Raw genomic sequence first — 10,034 nt, 5'->3', positions numbered from 1 at the left:
GTAAGAGATCTACTATCCTCACGTTCCTATGCACATATAAGAATAATCATGCAGGGAGCCGTAATGGACAGTCTGCAAACAGAAGACAGAACATATATTGTTTTATTGCTCCATGAGGAAAACAAAGGAGTGACAATAACATATTCCACCTCGCCCAGGTCACACCTCCTCCTTCTTTTTCTCCTCCTTCCTTCCTCCACTGTAGGATATCACAAACTCTACCAACCCGTTCTACCCACCTCCTCCACCCCTGTGCCATTTAAGTACCAGGCCCTCGGGTGGGAGCCTGAGGGATGGGAAAGAAACGTGCATGCGTGTGTCTCTGTGTGCGCCTCATGCGTAGGAGTCCACAGCTGCATGGCGCGTCTGCTTCCCCTGCCTGTAGACATGCTGCCATTCAACGCCTCATTACCATGGAGGAGAGGAGCAGAGGATGGGTGAAGGTAGGCTGCACAGACTGCAATCAGCTCCCTGTTGCTGTTTTTTTACGCACGGCATATCACATTTTAGTTTCAGCATGCTCCATAGCCTCCAGAACCAAAAGTTAGCACAAGCTGATAAGTTTAAAACAATATATATTTTACTTTGGCTATGGCGCTATGAATTATGAACTCGAATCCACAGGTAAGCTACTTACTATTGATTTCATATTGATACCTTGATGCTCTTAACGCTGCAGTGCCGCTGTAATACAATCTGTATTGTACTATGCCATGTTATGCACACATTATCATCATCCTTTGACATTACACGCCATCTATTATGATTTATTATCTTTCCTTCCCTGCTGACTTGGATATAAAAGTCTATTCTCTGATTTTACTGCCAGCCTTATAGTGAATATTGATTTTGTGGTGTTGCCTGTGCAACCTTTAATGGCCTATAGGTAGTCTGCCATTGCAGCCCACAGTCCTGCAAAGCAGCTCTTCTTCTTCTGCAGTCTGTATTGGACATCTTAGCATTCAACCAGACAGGCCATTTGGGACAGCGTGTGTGTGTGTGCACGCGTTGATGAACAGGAAATGGTGTATAAGAAGAAAACAAAATGCAGAAATCAAAAAGGCAAACATGTCTCAATTATGACTTGTCTAAACAAGACAAAGGATTTTAAATTATTCTGTTTATAATATTGACAGGATATTGTTTAAATAGGCTCTTTTAGATTGTGGGATTCAATGCAAACTCACTGAGCAAATAATGTAGCAAGATGGATTTTCATAGGCGTCTCCTGTGTTTCTCGCTATTTAAAGTTTGGCCATAAATTAAGAAGTGATGCATTATTCATGATGCCTCCTCTACTCCCTCCTGGGAGGGTGAGTTGGGGTGGGATGGTGGTCTCTCTCTCCCTCTCTCTCTGTCTTTCTCAATTTCTTTCTCTCTCCCCTTGCTAACTGTCTACATCAGTGTATAATGGGCTGAGTCACTGAGTCACTCTTAAACTCACAAGTGTCAAAGCCACAGGATCGCACAGGTTGTTGAGACAAAGTTAGCAGCAAATTAATTGCCTGAGTGCACTATGTTTTTAATGGAAGTTCAGACAAGCAGAGTACTGTTGTGGTCCAAGCGTTGATTTGATTTAAATGCTAGGCATCTTTCAACATTTGTTTTCCTGCATTATATTAATGATGGTTACAGCTGCCTGTGCTTTTCATCCCGCAGCAGCAGCGCAGACAGTAGCCTAACAAAGAAATCATATTTCAAATTCACAGGACACTTCTCTCTAATTTGCCTGCAAGCTAAAGCAAGCTGTAAAACCAATTTGCTCCCGGATCCCTGGTTTTGTGCAGCCAAGTCTGACCAAGTGCGAAGTGATAAACACAGAAATGAAAGACAGCGAGGTATAGAAAGAAACGCACGCCATAAAGAAAAACAACATCCATTTTCTCCGTGCGCGTCGGCGAGCCCGGAGGTAGTAAATGTAGAGTTGTGAATGTAGCATGGCGTTCCTCTCAGTGGGGGAGGGGTAGATAGTGGACAGAGCCAGGCCACTTACCAGAGCCTACCACCACTGAAAGGAGGGGGAAAAGTGTTGACAGCAATTTCACCACGGGGAAGGAGCACACACACAGAGCGCCCCAGGTGCCCCGGCCCATACACAGTGTCTGATTGCAGTAAATTGTGGTGCTGTTTTTAGTACACAAACAAACCTGACTGTGTGTCTGGCTGCTCCGTTCACTGAGCAGGTTCGTTGAGGACAGAGAAGAGGCAGGGGCGTCTTTTGTTGCATCTTTTTATGTAAGGTATTCCTCATATGTACTTATTTTATGTGAGGGGGTGGAGGGGGCATCAACACCACTAATGTGAGGAGTTGTAAAAAAGAAAAAATATATATAATATAATATCTGTGTTATGTGATATTGTAAGTGCAGAAGAAGTGTTTACAAGTCCAAACTTAACTGAGAGAAAATTTTTCAAAATGCATTTTTCATACATATGTAATTACTACAATATTCAAATACATGGAAAATGTAATTTTGCAATAAAAGGAAGCGCTCCTCACTGCTGTGATTCATTCACGAATAATCCATAATAAAGCAAAATGCACTCTCTCCTAGCATTTTGCAATCACACTCTTTTTTTTTTTATCAGTCAGAGCTTTTTATCAAACGCTCCCAACATTTAAAAGTTATTACACCAATACGCTGCATGAAAAAAGGATGAAGCATGGCCGTTCTAATGGGCTGCGACATCTCATCTGAGATTCCCACTCCGTCTAACAGTGCACTTATTTTCCGGAGAGAAAAGTATTTTCCTCCTATCTCATCCATCTCGCTTATGCAAATGAGCGTCTTAATTTGGTTAGGGGCAGAGTCATGTGGGAGATAGGAGAAAGTACAATCTTGTTTACCTTAATGGGGAATGTTTTCAGCCCAGTTAACCAATATGGAGGCTCATTTAGCCATGCTAGAAGCAGGAATGAGGAGGCTAATAGAACACGAATTTGACCACTGTGTAGGTTGTAGGAGAATGAAAACAGTCAACCTCCTGCATACATATTAATATATATTTAAACATAGATATTATCTTAAATGTGTGTATTTTTATATTAATAACTACTGTAACTGAGACTATGTTGCATCACTGCATAGTCCATAAAGTCACCATCCCTGCAGCTCATTAAATCTTTGTCTTTTATGTGTCACTACTCATATGCAACATAATAAGTAATGTAAAGTGACCCTGCTGTGCAGATAACCATGGAGATGTGAACAGTTCCTCCACAGAAAGCAACAATGATCTAAAACGGTTCTGGGAACAAAGGGCTAAAGTGTAATAATTACAGCTGCCACTGACCCTTCTACGATAGCCACACACAGCGAGAGGGCACAGGAGAATAATTACAGTAGAGTCGGTTTAATCTCAAGTATTTCACTGCGAATGTCCACTCGGTGTACGGTACACTGCGCTCCTTTCTCAAACTGTCTTTCCGCCGCATGCTTTCAGGCAAAAACATAAAGTAAGACAAATGATTTTTTTTCTCCCCCTCTCCCTTTCTCTGTCTCTCTCTCTCTTGGGCTCTAACATCTTCTCCAGTCACAAACAGCTGTCAGGGGTTTCACAGTCTGAAGTCATAAAAGATGTGCAAATGTGCATGCGCTCAACATGCTTATATACATAAACTCACATAAACACAGCTATGTTTGGTCTTTTATGGTGCAGCATATTAATGCATGTGGATTTTTTTTTTTTTTTGCACTGATATGTCATTATCCCTGTGTTTACTTGCATGAATGATGCTTTATTAAATCAAAGTCTGCTTAGAGAATTGCTAATTACTACATTTTCACAATTCATGTGCAGATGCATATAAAAGGCCAGAATGGAGGACTGGCTGAGGAGGATTATCTCATGGTCACGACAAAAATGGTGTTGTTTGTTATCCCATCATAACAAGCTTGATACAGTATCTTGAGATTACATCACTATTTTATGATCATGAGAAAAGAGCTTGTGTTGATATTTCAGTCTGAATAGTTCAAGATGTCTGAACTTGTGATCACTAGATAATTACTTTTTCTACTTAAATGCAATGTCTGAATTTTTTCTCACAAACTAAAGAAAGCAAAGCGTGCTGTGTCAAGATCACGAAGAAATCAGGTCACAACGAACAAGAAAACAAATGAGAAATGATGTGTATGTTCTCACTGGCCTAATCAACAGGATGATTAAAGCCTCTACTGTTGCTCACTGTAATAACTTTATACTGCACCGTGTCTGTATTTACAGCTAATGAACTCAAGTCAAGGGTTTATACTGTAGCAGTTTTAATGGTAGGACTTCATATTCAATGCCCACAAGAAGCAGGATGGAAACAAACTCTGAAAATCAAAGTATGCCAAATGCCAATGGGTAATTATTATCCTGCCAATTCTTTTGCATGCGCAGCCCTAACCTTTAACACCACCACCACCACCTCCCACCATCTCTCCTCCTTACTCTCTGTCTGCAGAGCCTGAGAGTAGAGTCACACCAGCACGCTCCACTGGGCCCTGTGAAAGGACGCCAGGTTAGTGTGAAAGGCAGCCCGGGGGTCTCTCTCTGTGTGTGTGTGTGTGTGTGTGTGTGTGTGTGTGTGTGTGTGTGGGCAGGTAAGTGGACATCCAGGTTATCGCCTTGTAGCAATGCCAGCTACAGTGCATCATTACCTGTGCACTTTGATGGGTGTGACATTCACCTCACACTCTGCTGTGGTCACTCACCCGCTCAAGACTCACACACACACACACACACACACACACACACACACACACAGGAATGTTCAATCAACCATACGGGGAAAACTGTCACCATGTCCGATTTCTGCTTCTCTCACAGACAACCACCTACGATGACTAGATTTCTTTTTCTTCTTTTTTCTTTTTCCAATTGCAAATTAGGCAGAAGTAACAGCCTTAGAATTTTTTCCATTGTAATTTTTTATTAAAACTTTTTAACTAGAATCCAGTATCTCTGAAAAAAAAGTGCTTGAATCGCAGCCCTCTGTGGAAGCTGGGGTTAAACTACATTGCTGGTTTGAATTTGTACTGTATGAATAAATAGTTGAAGAAGTATCAAGAATAGGAAAAATTGTAAATTATATATTTATATTTCAATTTATATTATTATTATTACTACAGCTTCTGAGAGTTTTGATGAACACAAAAACATGTGAGCCGCTTGAATAACTGAACAATAGTGTGGGGTTATGTCACAGCCGTGTATAATGGTTAATTCAACTTCGCTACTACACAGTCACATTTTTCCATGATTAGTTTGAGCCTCAGCAGCAGTTGCTATGGAGAAGAGTTCAGCAAGTCGAGGTCGAGACCATTCAGAGAGTTTCTTCGTTAACTGTGGAACTGATTCAAAACTGCTCCTGAGTATGAAAGTGAATAGCCTACACTTATGTTGCTGAGTGTTAAAAGAATACTGTAGTAGGTTTACAACATACGGAGAAATATTATTATTTGTTGCCGACAGATGAGAAGATCAATACTGTACCTCTCATTTATTTGTTTGTTAAATGTGAGGCTTAGCACATAATGAGCGGTCGCTGTAAGGTTGCCAAGCAACCAACACATAAGCTCCGGGAAACTGCAGTGGACAAGTTTTTCATTTTAGTTTCAGTCAAGATCGATGTTAACATCTTTTAAAAGGTGCTAATAGGCTGAGTTCTTCCCATTTTAAGTCATTGTGTGTGCTAAGATAACCAGCTGCATGTTTAAGAGACATCAGAGCAAAATGAAAAGGACAAACTTTCCCTTTAAAAAGGTTACAGAGGGGTCAAATCCCATCGCTGTCAGTTAAATTGTCACACTGTGGTGGCTTTGCTATCTACCGCTTTGATTTCTGCTTTACAAACACATGGAGTTGTCAAAGTCAGAAACATTCAGTTTTCCTCAGGACTCATATTTGACTTGAAAATGTTACTGTATATATAGAGAGAGCCACGTGTTTATTAAAAAAATTAATCTGTGGTCCAACATGGTGAGGAGTTTTTGGGTATTCTGGATGTAGTTCAATAATATAACCTGACACTCTCTCTCTCTCTCTCTCTTCCATCCCAGTGAACCCCTCACTAAGTCGTACTCTGACATCGTGCTGTGTGTCATTTCAGTGGCCCGAAGGCACAGCTGAACTCTTCTTCTCCGGTATGCAAAGAAAATACTTGAGGCATTACTTGACTGAATGAGCTGCAGTTTGGGACCAAGGTGTCATCGAATCATATCCCCACATACACAAATTATCCCCATACCTTATGATGTGCTCACTTTTTCTTTTTTTTTTCTTTTTTGCCTTCAGAACAGTTGCAGCTCTCAGAAAGCTGCTTTAGTGTCAGTTAAGCCTCCGGTGAATATGAGCTGGGATTCACTTCTTGAACTTTTACTTTATAGATTTTCAAAAAAATCGTGCAGTTTTTTTTCCTTCTCTTTCTAATAACTTAACCAGTTGTATTTCAGTGTATTAAAAAAGTGCATAAAGTTGTAGAGGAAACAAACTGATGTGATGGTGGATACAGTTTTATATTGGCGAAGTCTTGACAAAGCCCAAGTACACATTTAACACATTACGGACTATTGAGATCCCATTAGTCAATTTTACATTAATTCGCACTAGTTGGTTTTGGATACTCCGCACATGGTTGTGTTGTATCAGCCCACGCAGTTCCTCATAGCCTCGCAGTGTCTCTGTGTGAGCATTGGAGCCATCTGTTGGGGTAAACGCGTTGTCAGAAACAGTGAAAGTGAGATGGCAGCGAAGAGACGCTCGCCCTCAGGCACTTCCTCAGTCATCACTCCTAGAATCCCGCTGTGTAGACCATGAACATTAACTTCCCAAAGCACTCTGGGTAATCACTTGCCACCTCACACTAGCCAAAACAAAGATTGCAGGGGATTTTTTGATGCTCGCAGTTGGCACGCCGAGCAGGAACTGACAGTGAATGAACACTTCATTCAAGAATGTTTTATATAAACAGCGAGTGTTGAAAATTGGGGAGACGCGAGGAAGAAAAAGTGACTTAATTTGTCGAGAGATCAGCGTGGCAGATCTTTTGTTGATGTTCATGCTAATGACTTCTTATCATGAAACCATACCAATCTCTAGTAAGTATTCCTGTCCCCCAGGGCAGCGTTTGGCATCAAAAGACAATCTGTGGCACAGTGCGAAGGTGAATGTGCGGACGCTCTAATCCACTTGAGCAGTTTTTTTGTTTTTTTTTCCTGTCCCTCTGCTGCATTTTCTGCTATAAAGACCCGCAGCACTGAAACATCTGCCGCAATACAAAAACAGACAGGCTGATGTATGAGGAAGCAGACAGGCATCTGTTGAGGATATAAACAGATAGAGACAGGTAGAAAGACAGACAAACATACGGGCAAGCAAACAGTCAGGTGCATGAAGCCCGTGCAGCATCACAGGCCAATTTATTTTCTTCAAACTCCATCTGGACATGAGACAAATAGAGTCATTTGCCGACCAGTGAGGTGACTATAATTTGTTTGCCTGCATGGCAGTAATATTCAGTTTCTCTCCAGGTTAAAACACAATTACTTCCTAGCAAACATGACCGGACTGAAGCGACCACAGCAACCCTGTCCTGCCATCTGTTGCTTGCTTGCAGCAGGATGTGAGCATGGCTGGAAAAAAAGGATGTTGGACACATAACAGACGACTCAGTGGCCTCATCTATACATGTATGTAGCCTACTGTATGTTTAGACAAACATCTACACAAAACTGCTCAGACATTACATATACATACGGCAGACAAAGGAGTACGCTGAAACAAAACACACTCGCACTCCATGTCTGAAGTCTGCAATCTGGTAGAAAAGCGAAGCAGCTTGGAGTTGGTCTCCACTATAAGACTCAATACATATGGAATGTGTTTTCGACCGAGCTCAGCTGGATGCCCAATCACCTCAAAGTGTCTTCGCTTGATTCTGCAAAACTGTCAACTTCAACCAGAGGGTGATAACTTTTAAGGAACCATTTTCCATATCCACGACAAAATGTTCCATCTTCCGATGTCGCACCTACTGCTACTTTGAATAAAAGCACTTCCAAAGAGCTTTGCCTCTAAAATATGATTGTATCGAACTTAAAAACACAAACAAACAGAAAAAAGCTGTAGAATTGTTGAAATTAATCTTAAATGCAATGAGAGGAGAGTTGTAAACATAATCCGTTCATTAGATTTACAGTGTTGTCTTTGTGCCAAGAAAGAAGAGTCAAACACCAGAGGGATGTTGTTAGGTTTTGTTTTACATTTGGCACAGAAAGAAAGAGTCCTCGCAGTAACAGCAATCAGCCCCAGCACTTCCAGCCCTTTGTGTGTGTACACCATGGCAAGAAATGGCCCTTTTCTCATCCCAAATTACACCTTCTATTGGTACAGCCCATGAAGAAATTAAATAAATACAATATGCAAAACCATGCCTAAGCTAATTAGCAGCAGGATGCCTCACAATGAATGAAGAATACAATTAATCAGTGTGTGTGTGTGTGTGTGTGTGTGTGTGTGTGTGTTCAGGGGGTTGCCGATTAACACATATGCTCGCTTTTTATTGATGCTCCCTTTGTTTTTCCCTGTGCTAATCTTCAGCCTTGTGTTTTTATTCGACAACATTGTTCTATGAAATCAGTTATTTGCAATGCTTACAGTTTTGCATATGCACAAACAGAGGCAATGTGGGTTTATTTTAAATGCTATTCTTAAAATAGATAATGTATTCGCAAAAAAAAATCTTCTTTATTTTTTAAATAAATCACGTTTGGTAGGTAACGCACAACTACTGCACGAGATAAGGCGCTCACACAGAATTCCAGCTCAGATCAATAGGGGTTTGTCCACAGTTGGACCCTTTCCAGATGCAAATCATAATGTAATGATGTGGGCCTATTAATAGATTAGATACAGTCTTGTCTGCTGCAATTTATTAAACATGATTAAACATCTTGGCAGTGGTTCCAGACTTGCTAACCGAGCCTGGAATGAAACACTCTAACTTCTCATAGTTAGAATCAATTAAGCCATCAGTTTGATTGTGTTTTTGTTTATTCAAGTTCTTTAATTAAAAGTCTTTGTTCATTTATAGTAAGTCTCAGCAAAGCAAAGGCTCCCATTACTGTGTCATCAGCAAATGAGACAGCAGCATCTTTCCTCATTAAGTGGTGTCATTTTGTGGAATAGCTTCTATATTGGCTAAATCATATTTCTGATCAAGAAATCATTAAGGGTGATAATTGCCATTAAGCTGAGATTTAAAAGAGTTACGATGTAAAGCTCATCAATTCCAGTGCTCATTTAAAACCAGGAGAGTGCAAATAATTCAGCTTTTTTTTTTTTTTGAAGGATGACGATGCCGAAACCGCCGCTGTCTGATGTTAGCAGGGGTCTGTGGAAACTCTGTGACTGCATCAAAGTGCCACCCGTAACAAAGAGGGCCTTATGGCCGGGCCCGACGGTCTAACGTGTACCACAACCCCCGCGACCCCCGTCGGCCATCAGCACATCAGAGTGGAGACAGACAGCGGAGGAAAAGGCTGGACCTCATCTCACCTCTCAAAGAGCTTCATGACCCTGTTGCTCCCAGCTGCATTCATGCCGCCTGACACCAAGTTCAAAGTAATTTCTTCTCAGTGTGTGTGAGTGTGTGAGTGTGTGAGTGTGTGTGTGTGTGTGTGTGGCGAGTATGTGTGGGGTGAGGAGAGAGAGTAAATTAGGGGGTTTGTTCAGGGTGCAGAGTGTATATGTGTGTGTCCTTTTGTGTACGTACAGTATGTGTGTGTGTGTGCGCAAGTGCATGCTTTGAAACCCTTGTGTACACGGCTATGTGTCTTTGCAAGTGTGTGTTATTACAGCCCCTGTTTAGCTGAGCTGAACATCTGTCACAACAGCCTGCTCTCTGGTCGATCAGTCTCTAGTGGGAAGAAAATAAAAATAGTCCCTTTTCAGCAGCTTTATAGCAGTGGAGGGATATTTTACACGTACAACATACACGTATAGAAACTCATAATGTGCCACATGTCTAAATGTTTAATGTCAAAGAT

General features: G+C 41.3%; 1 long non-coding RNA gene across 1 annotated transcript; it reads left to right on the top strand.

Annotated features, from left to right (window-relative positions):
- The first annotated feature begins 323 nt into the window (after positions 1–323).
- On the top strand, positions 324–9,721 carry LOC146978766 (uncharacterized). Its single transcript, XR_015037114.1, has 3 exons — positions 324–443; positions 4,451–4,507; positions 9,337–9,721. It is a non-coding gene; the product is annotated as an uncharacterized LOC146978766 (long non-coding RNA).
- The last annotated feature ends 313 nt before the right edge of the window (positions 9,722–10,034 follow it).

This window comes from Trachurus japonicus, chromosome 11 (genome assembly GCF_045865225.1).
Source record: "Trachurus japonicus isolate A0001 chromosome 11, Traja_1.0".
Classification (NCBI taxonomy): Eukaryota; Metazoa; Chordata; class Actinopteri; order Carangiformes; family Carangidae; genus Trachurus; species Trachurus japonicus.
The sequence above is the reverse complement of the archived record's forward strand: the minus strand, read 5'-3'. Positions and strand labels throughout refer to the sequence as shown.